The sequence below is a fragment of the Malania oleifera genome, chromosome 4 (genome assembly GCF_029873635.1).
Source record: "Malania oleifera isolate guangnan ecotype guangnan chromosome 4, ASM2987363v1, whole genome shotgun sequence".
In the NCBI taxonomy this organism is placed as follows: domain Eukaryota; kingdom Viridiplantae; phylum Streptophyta; class Magnoliopsida; order Santalales; family Ximeniaceae; genus Malania; species Malania oleifera.
In genome coordinates this window covers 101,410,393-101,433,350 of record NC_080420.1, presented here as the reverse complement: position 1 = coordinate 101,433,350, position 22,958 = coordinate 101,410,393, and the positions used below count along the sequence as shown (strand labels likewise).

At 36.4% G+C, this 22,958-nt stretch overlaps 2 pseudogenes; one reads left to right on the top strand and one right to left on the bottom strand.

Moving 5' to 3' along the window:
• Positions 1–18,051: 18,051 nt before the first annotated feature.
• On the bottom strand, positions 18,052–18,659 carry LOC131153909 (beta-fructofuranosidase, insoluble isoenzyme 2-like; annotated as a pseudogene).
• Positions 18,660–19,489: 830 nt separating this feature from the next.
• On the top strand, positions 19,490–21,728 carry LOC131152990 (1-aminocyclopropane-1-carboxylate oxidase homolog 1-like; annotated as a pseudogene).
• The last annotated feature ends 1,230 nt before the right edge of the window (positions 21,729–22,958 follow it).

Below are 22,958 nucleotides of genomic sequence, written 5' to 3'. Positions count from 1 at the left end.
TGTGAATTCTGGCTAAAAAAGGTGGTTAGGCCATGTGATCTCAGGGGATGGTATTGCAGTGGATCCCAGCAAGATTGACGCAGTGGTAAATTGGGCTAGGCCAAGAAACATGCAGGAAGTCAGGAGCTTCTTAGGACTGGCAGGTTATTACCGTCGTTTTGTTGAGGGTTTTTCAGCCTTGTCAGGTCCTGTTACGCGGTTGACTAGGAAAAATGCCAGATTTATGTGGGATGAAGAGTGCGAGCAGAGCTTCTTGGAATTAAAGCAGCGACTCGTCACTGCACTAGTTCTGACGATTCCATCGGGTGGCGATGGTTATGTTATTTACAGTGACACATCCTTGAAAGAACTCGGTTGTGTGCTGATGCAGCACCGTAGGGTGGTAGCATATGCGTCCTGACAGTTGAAAGAATATGAGAAGAACTACCCTACTCACGATCTAGAATTGGCTGCGGTGGTACATGCATTGAAGATCTGGAGGCATTATTTATATGGTGAGAGGTGTGAAATATTTTATGATCATAAGAGCTTGAAATACATTTTTACGCGGAAGGAGCTGAACATGCGATAGAGGAGGTGGTTGGAACTCATCAAGGATTATGACTACACCATTAGTTACCACCCAGGTAAAGCAAATGTGGTGGCTGATGCTTTGAGCCGTAAATCAAAAGACTCAACACAGTTAGCAGCAATAGTTCAGCATCAGATTCAGATGGACTTAGAGAGACTCAGTTTGGAGCTAGTGGCGAATGATCCTCAGGCATTTATGGCCAGTTTGGTTGTACAGTCCACGTTGTATGAGAAGATTAAAGCTGCTCAGAGAGATGATCCAGAGTTAGTGGAGGTTATAGCCAGAGTTCAGGACGGTCAAGGGGAGGAGTTCAGTATTTCTGATGATGGGGCTTTGAGATTTCGCACCAGATTGTGTGTGCCTACAGACGATGGCCTCAAGAGGACGATTTTAGAGGAGGCACACAGGTCCCTATACACTGTTCATCCTGGCAGTACGAAAATGTATAGGGATTTGCGAGATTCTTTCTGGTGGAATGGCATGAAAAGGGAGATAGCAGAGTTTGTACAGTAGTGTTTGACGTGCCAGCAGGTTAAGGCTGAGCACCAAAGGTCGGCTGGTCAGTTGCAGCCACTTTTCATTCCCGAGTAGAAGTGAGACCATATATCCATGGATTTCGTTACTGGGCTGCCGCCGGCGTTGCATGGTCAGAATGCCATCTGGGTGATAGTTGATAGATTGACGAAGACAGCACACTTTTTGCCTATTAAAGTCAGCTACCCTATGAATAGGTTAGCAGAGATATATATACAAGAGATTGTTCGATCCCATGGAGTGCCGGTATCCATAGTCTCGGATCGTGATCCACGTTTTACATCACGGTTCTGGAGAAGTTTGCAGGAGGCACTAGGGACTCAGTTAACATTTAGCACAGCTTTCCACCCTCAGACTGATGGTCAGACTAAGAGAAACATCTAGGTATTAGAAGATATGCTCTGTACTTGTGTGCTAGACTTTGGAGGTAGCTGGATTCAATTCTTGCCGCTAGTTGAATTTTCTTATAATAACAATTATCAGGCTAGCATCGGCATGGCACCCTATGAGGCATTATATGGTAGGAGATGTAGATCTCCTCTTTTCTAGGATGAGGTAGGAGAAATGCGAGTTTTGGGTCCAGAGATAATTCAACAGGCATGTGATAAAGTCCGACTTATTCGTGACAAGATCAGTGCAGCGCAGAGTCGGCAGAAAAGTTATACAGATACTCGCCGCCGGGAACTGGAATTTGGAGTAGGTGATTATGTTTTTCTAAAGATAGCTCCTTTGAAAGGAGTTATGAGATTTGGAAAGAAGGGCAAGTTGAGCCCTAGGTATATTGGCCCTTTTGAGATACTTGAGAGAATTGGGTCAGTTTCCTATAGGCTAGCTTTGCCGCCAGCTTTGGCTAGTATTCATGACGTGTTTCATGTTGCCATGTTACGGAAATATGTCCCAGACCCATCCCACGTCATTAGCTATGCAGAGATAGAGCTCAAGGATTCATTAGCATACAAAGAAGCTCTAGTACAGATTTTGGACAGAAAGGTTCATATTTTACGCACTAAAGAAATATCGTTAGTTAAAGTTTTGTGGAGGAACCATGATATAGAGGATGCCTCTTGGGAGCTCAAGGAGCAGATTAGACAGAGATACCCACAGTTGTTCCATGAGGTATAGTAGTTAGATAAGTTTTCTTTTGCAGGTACATGTATTGATTATGGTTAGTAGATGGTATTTTGTTTTGGGAGAGATTTTCTTTTATGGTTGTATTCTCCTAGAACCAATCATGTAACCACGGTATTCCTCCGCCATAAGTGAGGATAGGTAATAAAATAAGTAGACCCTTTTCTTTATGGAATGATGGAAGTATAGATAGAGATTTAGATAGTAAATTTCGAGGACGAAATTTTATAAGGAGGGGAGAATGTAGTGACCTGAAAAATAATAGCATTTTAAATATTAGAGGGAGAGAAAATAGAAACAGAAACAGAAGGAGGTCGTAGACTTCGTCGACGAACACAGGATCTCGTTGACGAAGGCCTTCAGAATTTCGTCGACGAACACAGGGCTTCGTCGACGAGAAAATACCGAGAGGTAGTTCGGGCTGCTCTGAATTTCGTCGACGAACACAGGGCCTCATCGATGAATTTTGTGAAGGGCTCGTCGACAAACACAGGGTCTTGTCAACGAACCTGGCCCTATAAATAGTAGAAAGACGGGATTTTTATTCATTTATCTCGCCTCTCTCTCTCTCTCTCTCTCTCCTACGACTCTCTCTCCCTTCTCTCTTCATTTTTCGGCCCCACCAGTCACCGGATCAACGATCCGAAGCTACCACGACTCTCTTGGCGGAGTTCTCTATGCTTCTACCGAAGCGGATCATTGGGAAATCAGAGTTGGAAATCATCTCAAATTCAGGGTAAGCCCTTTTAGCCACTTTTGGCCTCATGGTAATTATAGGAAATAATGTAGGTAGGAAAATACTGATGTTTAGTTCTGGAAAATATTGGTTTTAGGGTGTTTTATAGGAGGTCCTGGTATCAAACTAGAGTACAGTAGGAGCTTTTCAGAGATAAGGTAAGGGAAATATGCTATGCTAGGAAAGTTCTAAATATTATGCAGTTTATTTATTTATGAAAATTATGTATTTTAGTATGGTGTGGCTTATGATTATGTATATGATACGGGGATATGTTTATGAATTTAGTTTCATGATTTTACGAATTTCAGCATTATGATTATACCTATTTCAGTACCATGATTATACGAATTTCAATACCATGATTTTATGATATTTCAGTACCATTATCTTATGAATTTCAGTACCATGATAACATGAATTCCAGTATTACGAATATGCAGTTCCATGTTATGATTATTCAGATTCCAGTACGTTATGCAGAATCATGGTTATTTCAGTACTTCAGAATCATGGTAAATCAGATAGACATGTATATAAAAATATATTATATGATATCAGACCCTGTTGGACTTGCAGCTACAGAGCACGGTACCGTTGCTATAGATACTATGTTACTATATGAGTGCAACCACCTATTCAGATATACGTGGTACGGTCGACCACCTAGGCCCTTGAAGAGATTAGGCTCCCCATCTAGATATGGGTTGAGGTGGGCAGGTCGACTGACGAAGTTCAGTGATTTATTCCTGGTTGGCCAGTTAGGGTAAATCCAGCCTACGGGCCGCACAACCTCATCATGAGGGGCATGTCATGATACAGATAGCCACAGGGAACAGTTTCAATTACTATTACTTACGTATTGATTTACAGAAACAGGGATCCTACTATATACACTAGAAGTATTTTGAATTATAACCATAATACTGATATGTTAAGCAATAGGGAAAAGGGGTGGTGTGTTTTATTATTTGTACTGTACTTTTGTACTCAGTTATTCATATTTATATGAAACAGATTTCATGATATGTAGTAGCTTCTTTGCCACACAGTAGTAATAGCATATTTTCTCTTACTGAGCGTTGGCTCATCCCAGTGTTGATATATTTTTCAAGTGATCCAGGTAGGCGAGCAGATCAGGCTCTCAAATAGAAGGGCTTTAGTAGTGCCCTGACATAGAGTGAGTATCATTTTTAAGAGCATTTTTGTATTACCCTAGCTAGTTGAGGGCAATTTTTGGGGATATAGTTATGTTGTATATTTTGCAAAACATTTCAGAACTTTGGTATTGTATGTAATGGTTTAGGTTTTGTTTATATGATTATGCTTCTCGCTGCTTAGGATAATGTTATGGTATTAGACTATGATAATTATTAAAGTGGGAAAAAAAATCAATTAATTAAGCAGGTCTTTACAATGGTTGTCTAGGATTTGTGGCTTTTGTGAAGGAAATGTCAGAAAATGAATTGAAGCTTATCAATATGCCTGTGGTGAAAGAATTTACAGATATGTTCACAGATGAATTACTAGGTTTGTCGTCTGATCGTAAGGTAGATTTCCTTATTAATCTACTTTTAGGTACAACGCCGATCTCTAAAGCACCGTACTGAATGGCGCCAGCAGAGTTGGCAGAACTGAAAGTTCAGTTGCAGGATTTTCTTGATAAAGGCTTCATATGACCTAGTGTATCTCCTTGGGGAGCTCCAGTACTGTTTGTGAAAAAGAAGGACGGGTCTATGAGGACGTGTATAGATTACAGGGAGATTAATAAAGTAACAATTAAGAACAAGTATCCTCTACCCCATATCGATGATTTATTCAATTAGCACCAGGGTACACGAGGGTATTCCAAGATCGATCTCAGGTCAAGCTACCATCAGGTAAAGGTTAGAGCAGAAGATGTATTAAAGACGACCTTAAGGACCAGATATGGGTATTATGAGTTTCTTGTTATGCCATTTGGTCTGACGAATTCTCCTGCGATATTTATGGATTTTATGAATATGATTTTTCATCCATATTTAGATCAGTTTGTAGTTGTTTTTATTGATGATGTACTGGTCTATTCGAGGACCTATGAGGAGCACGAGATACATTTGAGGCAGATTTTGCAGATGCTCAGGGAGAAGAAGTTATATTTAGTAGATACGACTTCTGGCTCGAAAAAGTTGTGTTTTTGGGGCATGTTATCTCAGGGGATGGAATTTCTATAGATCCTAGTAAGATTGATGCGGTTGTGAAATGAGTTAGACCAAGGAATGTACAGGAGATCAGGAGTTTCTTGGGGTTAGCTGGTTATTACCATCGTTTCATTGAGAGGTTCTCAGCTTTATCAGGACCTCTGGCATGACTAACTAGGAATAATGCTAAATTTGAATGGGATGACAGCTGTGAGCAAAATTTTCAAGAATTGAAATAGAGGCTAGTCACAGTGCTAGTATTAGTCATCACATCAGGGGGTGAGGGCTATACTATCTACAGTGATGCGTCCTTGAAAGGACTTGACTATGTGTTAATGCAACATGGCAGGGTGGTGGCGTATGCGTCTAGACAGTTGAAAGAATATGAAAAAAACTACCCTATCCATGATCTTGAATTGGCTGCAGTGGTACACGCATTGAAAATTTGAAGGCATTACCTGTACGGCGAGCAGTGCAAGATTTTATCCCACCACAAGAGTTTAAAGTATTTCTTCACTCAGAAGGAATTGAATATGATACGGAGAAGGTGGTTAGAGTTAAAGATTTTGATTGTACTATCAGTTACCACCCAGGGAAAGTAAATGTGGTAGCTGATGCACTGAGCAAAAAGTCTGGGGAATCAGCGTTGGCATCTATGGAGATCCAGCGTCCGATCATGATGAATCTAGAGAGACTAGGCATTGAATTGATAGAGACTAATCTTCCAGTATGTATCGCCAGTCTAGTGGTACAACATACTCTGCAGGAAAGAATTAAAGCCGCTCAGAAAGAAGAATCAGAATTAGTAGAGGTGATGGACAAAGTGCAGAGTGATCAGGGGGAAGAATTCAGCATTGCAGACGACGGAGCTCTATGGTTTTGTACTAGATTATGTGTTCCTACCGATACTGATATTTGAAGACTATTCTAGAGGAGGCTCACAGATCATTGTATTATAGTTCATCCCGGTAGTACAAAAATGTACAGGGATCTGCGAGAGTTTTACTGATGGATTGGTATGAAGAGAGAGATTGCCGAGTATATAGCCCAATGCTTGACGTGCCAGCAAGTAAAAGCTGAGCTCTAGAGGTCAGCGGGTCAGTTGCAGCCGTTATTTATCCCAGAGTGGAAGTGGGATCATATATCCATAGACTTCGTTTCAGGGCTACCGTCGACATCGCATGGCCAGAATATGATTTGGGTAATAGTAGATTGATTGACTAAGACCGCCCATTTCCTCCCTATCAAGATCAGTTATTCCCTCAGTCGTTTAGCGGAGATTTACGTCCAGGAGATAGTTCATTCTCATGGGGTGCCGGTATCTGTAGTGTCAGATCGAGACCCGCGTTTCACGTCATGATTTTGGAGAAGCTTATAGGAAGCTTTAGGGTCTCAGTTATCTTTTAGTATGTCATTCCATCCTTAGTCAGACGGGCAGACTGAGAGGACGATACATATACTAGAAGATCTGCTCCGAGCATGTGTTTTAGATTTTGGGGGTAGTTGGACTCAGTTCATGCCGCTGGTAGAATTCGCGTATAATAACAATTACCAATCCAGTAATAGCATGACACCGTTTAAGGCACTGTATGGTAGGAGATGTCGAACTCCTTTGTATTGGGACGAGATGAGTGAGCGGTGAGTTATGGGACCAGAGCTGGTACAACAGGCGTATGATAAAGTTCGAATCATCAGGGATAGAATCAATGCAGTTCAGAGTCGACAGAAGAGTTATGCCGACAATAACCACAGGAATTTGGAGTACGATATAGGTGATCATGTATTTTTGAAGTTAGCTCCGTTAAAATGAGTTATGAGGTTTGGTAGGAAAGGTAAACATAGCCCTAGGTTTATCGGTCTGTTTGAGATTTTAGAAAAAGTGGCGCCGGTGGCCTACAGGCTAGCTTTGCCACCTACACTATCCAGGATGCACGACATATTCCACGTATCCATGTTGAGGAAATACGTCCCAGATCCTTCTAATATTATCAGCTATGGTGTGTTGGAGCTCAGTGATTCGCTAGTATATGAGGAGGTACCAGTGCAGATTCTGGACCGAAAGGAACAGGAACTACGTAATAAGAAGATTCCGCTGGTAAGATTCTATGGAGGAATCATGCAATAGAAGAGGCTTCTTGGGAACTCAAGGTATAGATCAGACAGAAATACTCACAATTATTCCAAGAAGTTCATACATAATTAAGAAATGTGAGTAAATATGTAATATTTCTTTTGCAGGTACATGTAATGTTTTAGGTAGTATATGGTATTTTAGTTTTGGGGAAAAATTTTGTTTTGGTTCGTGTAATCTCCCAGAACTTGAATTGTAACCACGGTATTCCTCCGCCATAAGCGAGGGTAAGTAATAAAACAAGTGGACCATTTTGCCTAATAAGGGATGATGAATTATATGAATAGTAAATTTCGAGGACGAAATTGTATAAGGAGGGGAGAATGTGACAACCCGAATGATAATGGGATTTAAATAATAAAGAGGAAAGGAAATGAAAATAGTAACAGAAAGAGGAAGTTGACGACATTGCACTTTGGAATGAATAACCGAGGGAAATTATCAGGGCCTCGTCAACGAACACAGGAGATTCGTCGACGAGGGTATAAGAGAACCTTGTCAACGAAGATGAAATTCATCGACGAGAAGAGACCAAGAAAAGGTTTTGGGGAAGTCTGAAATTCGTCGACGAAGGTGTAGGTTCGTCGATGAAATTTCTACGAGACTCGTCGACGAAGTGATGTGTCTCGTCGACGAATCCAGACCTATAAAAATCAAAAACGCGGATTTTAACTTCAAAATTAAGAAATCTTTCACTCTCTCTCTCTCTCTCTCCCTTCGGCTCCCTCCTCTTCTCCCTTCGATTTCGGGTCGGATTTCCTCCAGTTCGAGGATCTGAAGCCACCATGACGCTCTTAGGGAAGTTCTCTCCAAATCTGCCGAAGCGAATCGTCGGTAGAGCTCTGTTGAAAATCATCCCTAAGTTGAGGTAAAGATTTTTAAGCCAAATTTGGTCTTACGGTAGTTATACGAAATGATATACACGGGAAAATACTGAAGTTTAGTACTGGGAGTTTTCATTTTCAGGATATTGATCAGGAAATCCTACGAGTGTGAGTCTAGAATTTATAGAGACTTTTCTCAGTAGCCAGGTAAAAGAATAAACTAAAGTAGTTATTTTTCATGCAAATTATTATTATGTATGAGTAAATTTATTTTCAGAAAAGCATGTATTATATATGTATATTACAAAGGAAATGCACGTTTGGGAAAATTCCGTTGTTATGTTGAAATGTGTATATATGTATGAGATGCCAGAAATTATGATTTTTAGAACGCAATGTATGGCTTTATACAACAAATGTGTGGCATAAATATTACTTTACATGAAATGTATTACGATATGACTTTGTTATGAATGAAGTATGCTTTCAGGAATATGAAATGTTATAGTACAAATAATGTTGGAAATATATGATAATTGATTTATTTTCAGAATGATATATATGAAATGATTTTGGAACGAGGTCGTATTTATGAAATGTTCAGCACGAGGCCGTATTTATGAAATGTTCAGCGCGAGACCGTATTTATGAAATGTTCGGCGCGAGACCGTATTTATGAAATGTTCAGCACGAGGCCGTATTTATGAAATGATTTCGGCGCGAGGCTGTGTTTATGAAATTATGAAAGATGTTATATTATCATGTATTATATGTTATCAGAACCCGGATGTTAGTTTAGTTTAGTTCGAGAGCTCAGTATCGTAGCTTATAGAACAGATATATATGATTATTGGTTCTAACCACCCCACGAGGGGGTGGGAGATGGATAGTCGATGTAGCTTTCAATAGAGTGTGGATGTCCACCTGATAGTTCGGATCAGGGCGTGGCGGGCCCATCGTACTTACAGAAATTTTTGCCTCCGCAATGGTCGGCCAGCCATTGTCGGGTCCCACCTTCAGGCTGCACAACCCGTCATGAGGGGTAATAGATGACATCAGCTAGCTATTCATCCTAGGTATGTTTTCAGTATTATTAGTTATAACAGATGTTTTATGTACGATATGATTTATTAGAAAATATGAAAGTATGTGATTATTTAGTATGATACGATGAGCGTTTCTAGAAATATGAAATGTGCTGTGTATGTATAATTGCCTTAAATGTTCATGTTGCCACACAACTGTATTTAGTTTATTTTCCCTTACTGAGAAGTGTCTCACCCCCGAACATTAAATAATTTTTAGGAAACCCAGAGAGACCGGCGGGTCAATACCGCCGTTAAGTGAGTTGAGCTTCCCTACTAGAAGGGTAAGTGTTGATCTAGGATCAGGAGATTTTTTTTGTATGATCCTAGGGTTATTTTGATATTTTGGAGATTGTATATAAATACAATATTTTGGTGATGTAGTCAACTCTGGTATTAGGTGTATTATGTATAATACGGTTTTGAGAATGTAATTTATATTTACTGCTGCGTAGGTTTCCGCTGTGGATGACAGGTGTCCTCGTTACCCACGGGTTCATATTGACTTTTCTATTTATTATGTTTCATTTTATATTAAGATTTTTGAGGTCGTTACACCGGAAATGTAGAGAGAAGGTAGAGAATTTGAAACCTAGAGAGTGAAAGGAAAAGGGAGACTGAAATTTCGTCAAAAATCATTGTTTTGCATATTTATAAGTGACTTGCCACGTGGTTTCGTCGACGAGCCATGTCACCTCATCAACGAGTCCAGAAGGGAGTTCGTCGACGAGTCCAGAAGGGAGTTCGTCGATGAACACTTATTCATCATCGATGAGTTTCAGTCCCTGAAATTAGCCCTCTCGGTAATGTCTTGTCGATGAGACATGCATCCCCGTCGACGAGCACTCCGCCCTCATCGACGAGACCCTGCTGAAACCTATTTTTGAAAAATCATTTTCTCTCATTTATTTTATTATTTAATTACTATAATTTTTTAAATCTCTACAGTTGTGTTCTTAGACTTAAACAACAACAAAACCAATCATTTGTCTCACTAAGTGGGATCGGCTATATGAATTATTTTCTGCCAATTTATGCAATCATGAACCATTTTTTTTTTTATAAATTCAAAGATATTAAATTCTTACTCACTATTTTCTCTTAGGTTAAGTTGTGTTCTTAGACTTGTTTAAGAATTTTTCTATTAATTCCTTTTTTTTTTCCTTTGCGAGTTTGATGTATAAGAACTGATGAACTGTTTCAGTGAGTATAAGAGAAGGGAAATTAGAGAGTTGATTTGTTTGGGAGGCGGAAAAGGGAATGGAAATTAATGGAAAGAAATAAATGCTCTATAATTTTACATATTTGTTATGTAATTTTTCATTTTATTTGTTACCAATTCGTTTCAAAGTAATCCACTTGTTTTTTGACTTAATAAAAGAAAATGGAGAGAAATATATATATATGTCTGTGTGTGTATATATATATATATATATATATATATATATATATATATAAAGGTTTTGGTTATTATTTAAAAGAATATGCTTTAAAGTTTGATTAGGGCGTGCGTAAGGATCTATTAGTTCTAAAAAAATAATAACATTTTCCATTTTAGTTTTTCAAAAAAGTACTAAAATGTCACCTAATTGTTCTTTTTTACAACATTTGTATGAAAAGAAATGAGTAATAGCAACTAATTTTGACACTATTTTCTTGTAAAAATAATTTTATTTTTTAAAATAATTTCAAATAATTAAAAAAATGTTACCTTATTTTAAAATTTTTCAATTTATGTAGCAAAATTATCATTTTTGTAATTACATTAAAACTTAGAAATAAAAAATGAAAAACTATCTTGCGTGTTTAAATAAAATCTTCATTTCTACCTTTTAAAAACAAAAATTTAAAAATTTAAAAATAAATTAAAATTTTTATGTTTTGTTAAAAAAAATAAAAAAAGTCTTAAGCCTTTCATATAATTTCTCTTCTTTCTCTCAATTTCTTTCCAATTTGATAAAAAGAAAAAATAACCCCTTTTTACCTTTTTTTTTTTCCCTTCAACTTAAGTGAATCAAAGAAGAGAAGTGAAGAAAGCCTAAGGGTTGTTCTTTGTAGAAACTAATTTTTATTATTTATTTTATTTTAAAAGAAATTACCAAATTTTAGTTAATTTTTTGAGTTTCACAACATTTGTATGTAAGAAATGAAGAAAGAAAAAACAATAGAATGTTTTGACAATATTTGTTTGTGAAATAATTTCATCTTCTATTTTAAAATTTTTAAATAATTACAAAAATGGCACCTCATTTTCTTATTTTATAAATTTGTGAGAAAATTTAAAAAAACATCTTTTTATTATTTTAATTTTGTTAGATTTTTAATTTCTTACTTTATGTTCGAGAGTGAAATTTAAACCTAAAATTTGGATTTGTGTGAATTACGACAAATAAAATTATATTGAGTACTTTCTTCTGAATTTAAATAAAGCAAAATCATCAAAGCCCAAAGTGCATAAGATACTATCTTATATATATTTTTTGTAATAATACCTTATGTACTATTTAAAAAGAAACATAGAATTGATTTGGTGATTAATTTGAATTTAGAAATATGTTGGGAATTGAATGAAGAACATTACAATATGATGAATATTAGTTTGAAAATTGTGATTGGCAGTGCTGTCTTTTGAGCATGTTAAAAGGATTTCAGGCTGGAGTATCGATTGTTGCAGCAGTGTAAGGTGCCTGAACGATGCTTCCGTGCGTCCTTCGGGCTCAGGCTATAACAAGACTTCAACCCACAAATATGAAATTCACATAAAAAAAGATTCTTAAAAAACAAGTGTTTATTTAATTGAGTTCCCTCAATTGCTCTCTCCGAACAAAGGGTCGAATCTCCCTTTAATTTATATAGGCAAGCTACAGGAAGGATAAGCACAACATGTTTTCTCATCCAACAGATGCTGACTTGATACCGACATAAAGCAATAAAACAAATAACTTAAAGGAGATGACAACACATATCTTGTTGACTCATCTCTAACATACTTTGTGTATCCGCCAAGTAATGCCTTACTTTACTTTATAAAAGAAAAGAAATATGCTTGCTTTACGTATACGACAATCAATACCCTACTTTACTTTAAAAAAAGAAAAGATGCTTGATATAACCAAATCAATTAGTCTGCTTCATCCAGTCTGGAATATGATACTTTTCTAGACTAGTATCTGACAGTTGGTCTTCACTCTTCAAAAATACTTGAGTGCTCCAGTCCTTCGAGCGCTCCAATTATTCCCTTATTTATGTTGTTGGAATTGGCTAACTCTGTCAATACCTATTTGAGTTCATTCTGAATCGCTTGAACCGATGGTAGATGAAAATTCCAATCTCTGATCTGACCAAGCAGCTTCTGTTCTTCAATGGCTTGATATGCTAATTGGGGGTCTTTTGAATATTGGAGGAATCTTCCTTCAATAGCTACCAACATTTCAAAATCTACAACAATGACACAATTTGAAGCTACCCTAGCTTCTAAAAAATAAATTCCCCAAATAATTTGAATAATTTCATAATATTTTTTGTGCTTATAAAAATTGTCTCAATCAATTTCATCTAGTTCTTCTTCTATAAAAGTTGAAATTGTGTCATCTCTCCAATTCTCTCGAAAGAGATTCCAAAAAAGGATTTTGCCAGTTCTTAATTAGATTGGTTCGATATAACCTACCCACCATAATTTTCCTGGATCTGCAAAATTTAATACATTTCACACCAAGGGTGGCAACCAATTAAAAATGGCTCCGATCTTTCTAAACTCAAAGATTTCTTTTTCTTCTGTTCTTAAAGCTCTTTGAGCTACCATAAAGAGATCATGTAGTAGATCGCTAGGAATATGAAATTTAGAGATTCTAAGTCCAGTCTTTCTCCGATACTTCTTAAATTCCCAAAATTCCTCTGCGTCTCTAGATCTAGAGATGAACAAACTCTTTTCTAGTTTATTTGTTACCGTTACTCTGACCATTATTTGCTGATGAATTATTTTAGCAAATTTTTCTCTGTCAATTTCTTTATGGTCTTTTGAAATGGCTTCCAATTCTTCTACCATTTCGATAATATTCCTGAAATTCTTCTTGAAGCGCGGAGTGTTTGGGTGAATTAGAATTTCTTCTAATATTTTCTTTTTTATTTTAGATATTTCTGGAGTCATTCCCAGTAAATCTACTAAACTAGTTCCTCCTTCCTAGAGATCTAAACTAATCTTATTAGAGTCTCTTTCTGAGTCTCTAGAGTCACAATCCATTTTTCCACTGTTTCGCTGCATATTTCCTTAGCCTTTCTAACTTTTGGATACTGAAGCTCATTTCTCCATCTAACTAATCTAGCTTGCATCAATCGTCTTAGTGTTAGTCCCTTGAAGTTCTTTACATAGGAACTAACTGTTCTAATTTTCATAAAAACAACTCATTAATGCGAATACCCTTTACTACAGCAAGAAGTTCTTTCTCATGTACTAGGTAGTTTTGTTTTGCGCCATTGAAGCATCCGCTCCAATATTTGCTAAGGTGTTTTGTTTTATCAATTTTTCTAATTTTTAAAACACATCCCCAAACTATATGAGAAGGATCGGTTTCTAGGATAATTTCTGATTCAGTCCCATCTGGATATTCTAATCTAGGTAGATTCTGAATCTCATCCTTAAGGATCCTAATTACTTTAGTATCCCATTCCTCCTAATTCCACAAATTCTTACTAGAAACCTTCCTTTGGATTGGTAGGGCTTTATCTACAAGGTTACGGATAAATTTTCTTACATAATTTAGAATTCCTAGAAAGCTTTGACACTGCTTTCTGTTTAGAAGTTCATCTGGAAATTGTAATAGCTTTTCTGCTATACGCAGTTGGAGCTCCTCTCTCCATTTCCACAAATTCTTAATCCAAAGAATTCTATTTCTGGTTTTGCCTAGATAGTCTTTCTTTCTGAGAGCACCATTCCTTCACGTATAAACACTTGAGCCACCTGCTTTAAATGTTATAGTGATCATCCGTATTCCTATTGAATATTAAGACATCATCAATATATATGGCCACAAATTGTGACATACCATTGAATGTATTGTCCATTCTTCTTTGGAATATTCCTAAGGCATTATTTAATCCAAATGACATTACTAACCATTCATAAAGGCCTACTAGTGTCATGAATGCAGTAAGACCTATGACATCCTCTTCAATCTTAATTTGCAAAAATCCTGACCTAAGATCAAATTTAAATACACTGTCGGGTTTTCTCTCCTAATCTCGTTCCTTAGCAACTCTTGATTAGGAAGTTTATAGTCATCGTCCTTTGTGGCTTTGTACAGTTCTCTATAGTCAATTACCATTCTCGCCTTGCCTCTTGCCTGCTCAATGTTGTTCATGACCATGAAAGCTGCACTTCTTGCTAACTTTGACTGTGCCTAATTAATCCCATATTTAATAAATCTGGAATATGTTTCTCAAATTCCTCTATCATTAATTTAGGATAAGCGATCCCTTTACTACGAATGATTGTGTCTGGATCTTTCAGAGTGATGTCAGCATCAGGCATGGCCTTCTGCCATAATGCTTGAGGATTATCTTACCAGTTTTCTGAAAGTGAAGCCTTGACTTCTTCAATCTGCCTATTGCCTACTACTGTTTGATTTACACTTAGGATGTTGACCTAGTTGGTCATATCCCGATTTTGATAAAGACAAATACATTTGGTACTAATGTTTGTACTGAGGCTTGCATGCAGGCTCACCTTACACGTGTATTCGAGTAGAAAGCTATATCATGATGGTGTATGGTGATCACACAGAAGAATGAAGAAAATTGTGTTGTATTTGTAATTATTTTTTATATTCTTCATTTCGGGTTGTAACTTAATTATGGACTGCACCTCAATATGGCTTGTAATAAGTTGTATCATGCATGATAGGTAGGTATGCTCAAATAATCTTAGTTGGACTTTAGGTTCCTACACATAGTGCAGTAGGTCCCCAATATCACATAATTTATCAGGGGAATTAATTGAAGTATAATTGGACTGAAAGAACCAAATTTTGTGAGTGGTCGGGCGACCAAACCTGACAGTTCAAATTGCCTCAATTGACCGAATCGTGGACTGGTCAACATGTTGACTTGAGTTCGACAAACCGAACTAAAATACACGCATCATCCATGGTCGACTGAACCTATGTCAGGACCTTTCCCACCAACTCAGGGGCATGAACATTATGCTCATTTTACCCTCGAGCGACCGAACTTGTCAGTTCGGCATACCGAACTTCAGACCGACCACCCGAAAGGCGGTCTTTTTAAGGAATCGCCTCATTCAGCAAACCAAACATTTTTTTAGGCACCCGAATCATGAAAATGCCTTTTATTGCTGTGTCTATTCGGTTAGCTGAACTTAGGCTTAGGCACCTGAAACTCTTGGGTTGGTTTTATTTTTAACCTAGATAAAAGGGGTTAAATTGGATTAAAATATTAAACATGTTTAAAATCTTTTTAATAATACCCAGAGTCCCTAACGGTCATAATTTGCCCCTTGCCTATGTATACAAATTTATTTGCAAAAATTAGTAAAGCTTAGTAAAATCATTAAGGCAAAATTATCTCAAAATTCCAAAATCATATTTTAACCTATACTACTATCATACACTCAAAAACTTCATTTTTCTTGATTATAAGAGTTGTGAGTGTGCTTAGAATATTTTAGAGTATTTTACCACTACACCAAATACTACTACAAATGGAAATTTGTTTTAAAATAGTTAAAAATTAAGAAAAATTAAATGTAAATTATTCATAAATCATAATTTTATTCATTGATTTGGTATAGTTTTTGTTTTCTTTTTTACTTTCTTTGATAACCATACATGAAAAAAATGAATTCGTTCATTTTTTTTTTTTACTTTCCTTGAGATTTTTCCAAGTTTCAAACATATATTTTCCTTTTCTTTTCTTAATATTTTTTAAGTTCCGAACGAGACAAAGAAGAACAAGGAAAAGTAGATTCATGACTATGAAATCAAGTTATAGGTTTTCCTATCAATATAGAATACTAAGATAAATTAAAATCCAAGATCTAAATCTCATGCTTCCATGTGCAAAGTAAGAGTTTAAATTTTAGAAAAATAATAAAAAAATATTTTTAAATTTTTTATGAATTTTAAAAATTTTAAAAAGAAGGTAAGATTTTTATAATTATTTGAAAATTTTAAAATTAAAAATAAAACCTTTTTTCACAAATAAATAGTGTCATACTTGTTTATTTTTATTTATTTGCTTCATGCCAATGTTATAAAAATAAAAAGTCAACTAAATTATTTTTATAATTTTTTTAAAAATAAAATAAAAAATTAAAACTATTTTTCAAAACTAAACTGGCTGTTAAAAAAATTCACCAAATTTCCTTGTCCCTGAAAACTACGAGTTTTTTACCAAAATATTAAAAAAAAAAAAATCAAAAAACACAAATATGTAGGAAATTGGAAAATTTTACATAAATGTACCCAACCGACTTTTCAAAAGTCGGTTTGGGCTTTAAAAAAAAAAAAAAAAAGTTAGCAGCAATTCTTGACTTTCAAAATAAAGAACCAACTTTCCAAAAGTCGGTTTGGGCTTTAAAAAAAAAATTCAACCGCAATTCTTGACTGTCAAAATAAAAAAATAAAAATAAAAATTGAGAACCTACTTTTAAAAAGTCACCCCCCCCCCCCCCCCCCAAAAACCAAATCCCAACCTCCCACCCAAAATCAAATAATAAAATATATACTATTTTTAATTTAAATAATACTAAAATAAAAATTTGTAAATAAAAAAAAATTAGTGTCATTTAATATAAAAAATATTTTCTACATTTTATTTATTTTTCATAAGAATTAAAAAAAGTAAATTTTTTAATTTCAAAATATTATATAAAAATGAATACAATAACAAAAAAATTGAAATAATTTACTTTTGAAAATAATAAGACAAAAAGGACATCTTACTTCCTAATTACCTAAAAAAAATTATTTAAAAAAACTAACTACCATTTTTTTCCCCAAAATAGAAAATTTGTCTCTAATTTTAATTAAACTTTCCTTTCCTCGTTATTCTACTTTTCTTTCTAACCAAATAGGACCAATGTACTACAATGGAATCTATCATCTCTTCTACCAGTACAGCCCGAAGGGAGCTGTGTGGGACAACATCGTTTGAACTCACTCTATCTCCAAGGACCTCATCAACTAGGTCGCCCACGAATTCCCACTTGGCGAATAGGAAGCAGAGTGGAATTCATGGCCGTTGGCGTGTGAGTCCCGCGTGGGATGCGCGGAGGTGAGCTGACAGATCCATGTGGCTCCAAATAAATGAGTTTTTTTACTTCAAATCCCCCTAGTTCTACTTCTGCCTCCCCCCTTGAAAGTGGGAATCATAAATTTTTTTAAATTTAAATAAAAATTTATAAATAAAAAGTATATTTTTAAGTGTCATTTAATACAAAAATATTTTTTACATTTTATTTATTATTCAAATGAATTAAAAAAAAAGTAAGTTAATTTTTTAATTTCAAAAAATTATATAAAAATGAATACAATAACAAAAAAAAAAAATTGAAATAATTTACTTTTGGGAATATTAAGACAAAAAATGACATTTTACTTCCTAATTACATAAAAAAATTATTTAATATATAATTAAGAATGGAAAATTTATTTAACATATTATTTGATGTATATTTTATATAGGAAAATTTTAAAAGTATTTCTTACCTAACCGACTTTTCAAAAGTCGGTTTGGATTAAAAAAATAAAACAAAACAAAACAAAAAACTTGCACAAAAATCTAGGCACTAAAAAACAATTAGAATGAAATAATGGAATGGAAGAAAAATCTAATGAAATAAAAAAATTATAACACGTGTTTCATATGTTCTCCCATCACCAATGTGTTCAACCCAGGCCACCCGCGCACCACAATTGGGTAAAAATTCAGGCATTCCCACATTTCGATTTTCGGAGTATAGTGGAGTACATGTTTCGCCTTGACCCAATTCACGAAATCTCTGCTTTGGTACAAGTAGGTCATTCCCCGGTGCTTCTTTCAGCTGCCAACGACCATTCTCCAATGCTCGTCTCGCCCGATCTAGCCCGTGGTCGGGTCACGAAACGCGCTTGTGTTCATGTTCAGGGTGGGAACCACAAGGGGGTTGTTGTCGGGTTTGATCCATTCACGGAGATGCGGGTCGGATAGGTTAGCGGATACGACGTAGTTTTGGACCTGTCTGTTCTGGGGGTCGAGTTTAGTGTAGAGGATGACGGGTTTAATGCCCGGGAGGATGGTGGCAGATCCGGACCAACACCCTTTATGTCGAAGGGCATGGATGGGTAGATGGTTGGGTCAAGGGCGACCCAATTGATGAGGTTCTTGGAGATGGAATGAGCCCAAACGATGTTACCCCACACAGCTCCCTTCGGGCTGTGCTGGTCGAATAAATGATAGATTCCGTTGTAGTACATTGGTCTTATTTGGTTCGAAAGAAAAGTAGAATAACGAAAAAGGAAAGATTAATTAAAATAAAAAACAAATTTTCTATTTTGGGAAAAAAAATGGAAGTTAGTTTTTTTAAATAATTTTTTTTATGTAATTAGGAAGTAAGATGTCATTTTTGTCTTATTATTCTCAAAAGTAAATTATTTCAATTTTTTTGTTATTGTATTCATTTCTATATAATATTTTGAAATTAAAAAATTAATTTACTTTTTTTAATTCATTTGAAAAATAACTAAAAGGTAGAAATATTTTTTATATTAAATGACACTAATTTTTTTATTTACAAATTTTTATTTAAATCTTAAAATTTTAAAAATAACATATATTTTATTATTATTTAAATTAAAAATAATATATATTTTATTATTTGATTTTGGGTGGAGGGTTGGGATTTGGTTTTTGGGGGGGGGGGGGGACTTTTGAAAAGTAGGTTCTCAATTTTTTTTTATTTTTTATTTTGATAATCAAGAATTGAGGCTGAATTTTTTTTTTAAATCCCAAACCGACTTTTGGAAAGTCGGTTCTTTATTTTGGAAGTCAAGAATTACGGCTAACTTTTTTTTTTTTTTTTTTAAAGCCCAAACCGACTTTTGTACATTTATGTAAATTTTTCCAATTTCTTACATATTTTGTTTTTTGATTTTTTTTAATAATATTTTGGTAAAAAACTCTGAAAACTACATTAATCTTTTCCTGTGGCCGACACTTGCACTAGTCGCATACGACAGCTTGTTAGTTTCTGTAATTTTTTAAATCGAGAAAGAACACGTATACGACTTCATCTTCTCCGAATCGCTCTCCTCTCATCTTATCCTCAACTCACCTCATCCTCTTCTGCCCCAAATTTCATTCTTAATTTCCCAATCCCAACACTTAAAGCACACTTCCAGTTCCTGAGTCAACATCACAAAATTAACATATATGTCAATGGACGATTCTCTTCATCATCAACAAGCTTCAGCTTTAGTTTCAGCGCAGAACGAGTCGTGCTATGACAGAGCAAAAGCAATCAAGGCCTTCGACGATTCAAAAGCCGGCGTCAAGGGGCTGGTCGACGCCGGCAATAAAAAAATCCCAGAGTTCTTCGCTGCGCGGCCGGAGGAAGTATCGGAGTCGGGGTCGACCCACCTCCAGATTCCGGTGATAGACCTTGCCGGCGCGCGCGGAGACGCGTTTCGGCGGAAGACCATCGTGGACGACGTCCGGCGGGCGTCGGAGACGTGGGGGTTTTTCCAGGTACTGAACCACGGGATGGGGAAGGAGGTGTTGCCAGAGATGATTGAAGGAGTGCGCAGATTTAACGAGCAGCCAACGGAGGTGAAGATGACATATTACACGCGGGATATGAAGAAAGCAAGATTTGACAGTAATTTTGATCTTTATCAGTCCAAGGCTGCCAATTGGAGAGACACACTGGGCTGCATCATGGCTCCGGATCCCCCTAGCGCTGAAGAGTTGCCGGAAACCTGCAGGTATTGATTTGGCTGGTTAGTGTGGAAACTGTTTGATATGATCTCTGTGGTTTTTTCTTTTTCCTTTTTCGTTGCAATTCCGTGAAAAGATTGGCATTGGCCATTGTCTGCTGACTCTGCTTTGCTAGTTTTGAGTTTCAGTTGCTTTAGTTTTCGTTTTTGGGTTAACTTTTGGTTTTTGTTTTGATTTCTGTTTCATAAACCTGCAGGCATTGATTTGTCTAGTTAGTGTAGAAACTGTTTGATACTTTGATATGATCTCCGCTTTTTTGTTTTTGTTGCAATGCGGTGAAGAGATTGGCATCGACAACGCAAAAATCCCAACCAGCTACAAAATTCATAAATTCGATTTCTTTTGTCCCAATTCCATTCTATTCTTTAACTCGTTTCGGATAAGATTCATGTTGCACAAATTGCAGGGAGATCGTAATGGAGTACTCGAAGAAAGTTAGGGAGTTGGGATACACCCTATGTGAGCTGCTAGCAGAGGCTCTTGGGCTCCATCCAAATCACCTGATAGAAATGGATTGTGCAGCGGGGCATGCCATTTTCTGTCACTACTACCCCGCTTGCCCCGAGCCCGGCCGAACTTTAGGAACGAGCAGGCACTCTGATCCCCGATTTTTTCACCATCCTTCTGCAGGACCAAATCGGTGGCCTCCAAATATTTCATCAGAATCAGTGGGTTAATGTTTCTCCCTTGGCAGAAGCCTTGGTAGTTAATCTTGGAGACCTAATGCAGGCAAACACCACTACTTCTCCACAACTCATTAAAGTTGATTTTTGCATTTGGCACTTGAATCTTCACATATGGCAACTAAAAGGGCAATTTCTTTCTATTGGGATGGTTCAAAACATATGAAAGTAATTACTTATTTTGTTTTCTTCTTTCGGTTCTTTTGGATATGATTGCTGCAGCTGATATCTAATGACAAGTTCATAAGTGCTGAGCATAGGGTTTTGGCTAATCGAGTCGGCCCTCGAATATCGGTGGCCTGCTTCTTCTCGACTCATCATCAGCCATCAAACAGGCTCTGCAGTCCCATAGAGGAGCTGCTATCTTATGATAATCCTCCATTGTACAAAGGAACATTGGTGAGTGACTATATTAACTTTTTCAAGTCAAAAGGACTAGGCAGTGGTCGGGCACTCGACTATTTTAGGTTATGAAGCTCATGAAAGAGAAGAAATAATTATTGAGATTGCAGCTGGTGGAGTCGTCGGTAGCTGTACTAACCAGCTGCTTATGCTGAATTTTGAGTTGGAGTAGGTGGAAATTGTCAATCACCTTCACCTACATTGCCCACCTTGGTTGACTTGTATCTCCCCCCCCCCACCCCCCCCCAAAAAAATATCCATGGCTATAAATGCGATGGGTGCTGTGTTGTAGTGTAAGTGCTACGTGCATGAGTGTGTGAGGCAAAATAGAGAGTGTTGCGTGTGTGAGAGAGAATTGAGTAGAGAGCAGTAGCAGTAGCCTCCTCCTCCTTGTATTATTCTATCGATTATAGTGAATTGTGTGTGCTCCATGGACATAGGTCAGGTTGGACCGAACCACGTAAATTTGGTGTTTCATTTCTGTTATTTATTTTTGCCCTTGTGTGATTGTTGCTCCTAGATCCACCCCAACAATAATGTATGTGGATGAATCTACCTTGATTATTACTTTGTTCATGGACAGCAAATTAACCTACTATAGTCAAATTAGAAAACAAGTGAGTTGCAACATAAGAGAGTTGTTGTAACAACCTGCCTGTTTTCCCATATATTCATTTTTTTCCCCACATAATAACATACATAATATCCAGTTAAGTTGTCATAGTCATGATCAATCTAGACCCATGGGTACCAGGGATTTATCTGTCATAAAATTATGATATCTAAGCAGCGGAAAATATAAAATCATATACATGTCATAAATACTAGAAACCATACCAGAGTTCTACTAAATCTGTCATATACATATACATACAGTTATCCACCAAAAAGACTAAAAAATACTCCTAGGGTCTCCACCCAAAAATCCATCTGACCCTAACTCATCCACTTACCCTATAGACAAAGTAGCTCAAACTACTTCTACTGCTGCGGGGCTCTATCCGCTCTCCTACCTAGATTTCCTGAAATGTTTGTAATGCTGGGGTGAGATACTTCTCAATAAGGGAGACAAATTAATATCAGTGTGTGGCATTATGAGTATTTTTCATGATATACATTTAAATAGTACATAATTTATATAAGGGATAAACAGTTTATCGTAATTTAATAAAACGTGATTTAACATATCATAGTTTAACATACTAAATTCCTATACTAGAAAATCATCATATATAAACATATCATACTTAAATTATTACCCAGGATAGATAGATAGTTAGCTATCGTCATGTCTTACCCCCCCACATGACAGGGTTGTGCGGCCTAAAGGCTGGACCTAGTAATGACTGGTTGACCATGCTAAGTCAATATCGGTATTAGTATAAGAACGATGGGCCTATTCCACCTGTGCCGGACTACCAGGGGAACTACGACACTCTCATAAAGTCTCATTGACTACCATCTCCCACACTCTACATAAGATGTGTGGTAGACCTAACATAAACGTAAACGTAAACATACAGTTATGGTACCGTGCTTTATAAAACTAAACTAAGCTACTCGGGTCGTGATAACATATAATACATTTCATGATATTGAACATAATAGTTTCATATTTCAGGGTAAACATAATATAAACATATTTCATAATTTCTTACATATCATACATAATCACGGCGTCAACACCGGCATAAT